Source organism: Carassius gibelio, chromosome B4 (genome assembly GCF_023724105.1).
Source record: "Carassius gibelio isolate Cgi1373 ecotype wild population from Czech Republic chromosome B4, carGib1.2-hapl.c, whole genome shotgun sequence".
NCBI lineage: Eukaryota > Metazoa > Chordata > Actinopteri > Cypriniformes > Cyprinidae > Carassius > Carassius gibelio.
This window is the reverse complement of record NC_068399.1, coordinates 15693192-15696006: the sequence shown is the minus strand read 5'-3', so window position 1 is coordinate 15696006 and position 2815 is coordinate 15693192. Positions and strand designations below refer to the sequence as shown.

Genomic DNA, 2815 nt, shown 5'->3' with positions numbered 1-2815 from the left:
AAGGAGATGAACCGTAAAGAACCAGAAGAGGAAATAAAGGATACAACAGTCAGGAGATCAGAGAGAAACCGTCAGCCATCAAAGAGACTTGACTATACTGAACTCTGAAACCCCTTTGTCACAGTGGTTAAATCATTCTTTCAGGGGTTAACCACAGCTGTGGCTGACATCTTAAGTGAGGGTGAGAACTCATATCCTTCTGTTCTGTACCCTGAGATACAAACAGTTCAACCATTGCCATGTACAGGGACGTACATGAGTTCAAAGGGGGAGAGTGTAGCCAGGTTTTATAATGAGAAACCCTATTTAGCTGTCTAACCCACGAAAGGGTTAACTTTCATTTTGATTCTTTGATGGACTTTTGAGTGAGCCAATGGGTGAATTTTATGAGGTACTGAACTGACCAATCAGCTGCCAGCTAGGCTCCGTTACAGTTACGCCTCTAGTTTTGTGTCACTGCACGTTCTTTTGGCGCTTGCATTTGAGCATAGAAGGCTGCGTTATCTGCTTGGTAAGATGAACGAAACAATATAAAGTTAATTAAACGAGTTCTGTAATCATTATCGATTATACTAACTATACCTTATTGTAATATAGAGTGTAAACGAAAGCTGTGCCTGAATCCACTGTTATCACGGAGCTAAAAGCAGTGAATTCCGTTAAAATGGTGAGTTGTTTATCTGTCTGAGATCGCTAATATTCATGCTAACAGGCCAGGCAAAGGTGCTCATTGTGTAAAGCTAAAAGTGTAAGGTGTAAAGCCTGCAGTGTGCATATGTTAATAAGGTAATTAGCCACAATAGGCTAGCGAAATACTGGTTAATGTGTTTGAAACCATAAAGAAATGTTAACTTTTCATACTGTTGATAAATAGTTAGTTTGTTAAATAATGATGTTAAAAATTGTAGATTTAATTGTGGTCACTGAAGCTTAAAGAGGTAATAATTTTTAGTGCATTCTTTCCACTGTTACCGGTGCAGAGGGGGATAAATAAGCACACTAACGCCTTAATGCCTCTAATTTAAAGTGATACAATTTGATTAATGTTTACATGCAATTTATGCAGTTTTATTCTTCATACTGTTAATGTTACTACCGTAAGGTTTCATAAAACTTGATTTTGAAATGTGTCTTTATGGAGGATGTAATTTATGTAAATTTAATTTTGATACTAGAGAGAAATTTATATGGTTTTGATACCTGAGAAGAAACATAAGAGCTGTTGTACAACGAGAGAAAGATTTTTATACTGCATTATAGGTGTACTGAAATATTATTTCATTTTATTTTGTAGAAGCCTGTAGCAGTCCATTTATTCACTGAATGGTAATTGAAAGAAATGATTTGGCCTTATTTATAGGTCAGGTTTTGGTAAAGAGTTGGAAACATCGTGCAGAGATCCTTTCCACGGAGTGATACAGATCCACACGTTCCAGACGTTCTCCCAGAGATTCATAGATTCCCAGTCCGGGTGGCTGGGTGGCGAGCCAACCGTGTTTGTGACTCTGACTTTAGACGAACTGCCTGGATCATCCTCTTCATCTTCGTTGTGGTAGGACAAAAACTAACTCAGAGTTAAAAAAAAGGGCCCAACGGTGAAACTGAACTTTTGTCAACCAAGGCAAAACGAACCGAGGACGAACTGAGCTCAACGATTCTGATACGAGAGGGTTTTGTTTTGTTTTTTGTGCGCACTTTATTATTTTAGTTTGTTATTTTTCATAAATGTGTTTTTGCTTGTATGTATGTTTCACCCTGTGAATTTAATACAGGTTTGTCTAAACTGTCATTCTGGTGTGGTATTCCTTTTTAATTGATCTTCAATTCTCAGGCTCTTAACAATTTAGCGTCTTCTGATTCTGGTCCAAATCGTATTTATGATAACCTCTATGACTACTTTAGACTATTAAATCTATGTACGTTATTACTACCTCGTAATAAGGGTTACATGTGTGTGTGAGGTAGTGTGAGAGACAGAGGGACTCTGATTGGATTTTAAAAGGAAGTTTGATTGTGAGTGGCTTTGAGTGATGTTTGTGGAAACAAATAGATACAGCTGCGGCTATGTGCACATCAATAAAGTATCATTTTTGCATTACTGTTTAGGGTTAGGCTAGGTGTATACATTAATAAAACACAAACTAATAAGTAGAAATTTTCATTTATTGTTATTTTCCGGCTGTAGCAGTCTGACAAGATGGCGGATTCTGCATTATGATTGGTCAGATCGCCTATCAATCAAGTTTTTTGCGAAGGGCCAATTACACTTAGGATGCGGGATACTTGGGTGTGAATCCCGTGTCAAAAACATGACTCATGATGTTCAATCCGTCTCAGATTGCCCGTGCACACACACAAACGTTTTCACTTATGTGAAGACCATTGAATGACACAACAGGTTTGGAGAGGTCAACGACAGACAAACATGCGAACACACCTGTCTGTATGTCATCGCGCGCAATAGATGAAGGACACTGCAGATACACCTGCATCTCTATTGTCCCTGTAGCTGTGTATGTGCGTGTTTGACCTCCCTCCAACTATTATGTTTCAATCAGTGGCCCTCGTGAAACACATGGCTCTGTCTATGCTGACGTGGCCTCCCTCCTTCAAGCCATCTGGAAATGGCACAGTTTCATTTGCCACATCACTTAAAAAAATAGACGCCTTAGTCCCATAATCCTGTACACGAGAGGAGATCAGTGTGTGAGTGCGAGCCTGATATTTGGGTTGTCATTCGCTGTCAAACACAGTATGGTTTGACTGACCTCCAGAGCTCCTTGTGAGCATGGTGAGGGCGTTCGAAAGGCAGGGT

At 39.3% G+C, this 2815-nt stretch overlaps 1 long non-coding RNA gene across 1 annotated transcript; it reads left to right on the top strand.

The window, feature by feature from the left end:
* Window positions 1–357: 357 nt before the first annotated feature.
* LOC127955904 (uncharacterized) lies at window positions 358–1945 on the top strand. Its single transcript, XR_008153412.1, has 3 exons — window positions 358–511; window positions 598–667; window positions 1361–1945. It is a non-coding gene; the product is annotated as an uncharacterized LOC127955904 (long non-coding RNA).
* Window positions 1946–2815: the final 870 nt, after the last annotated feature.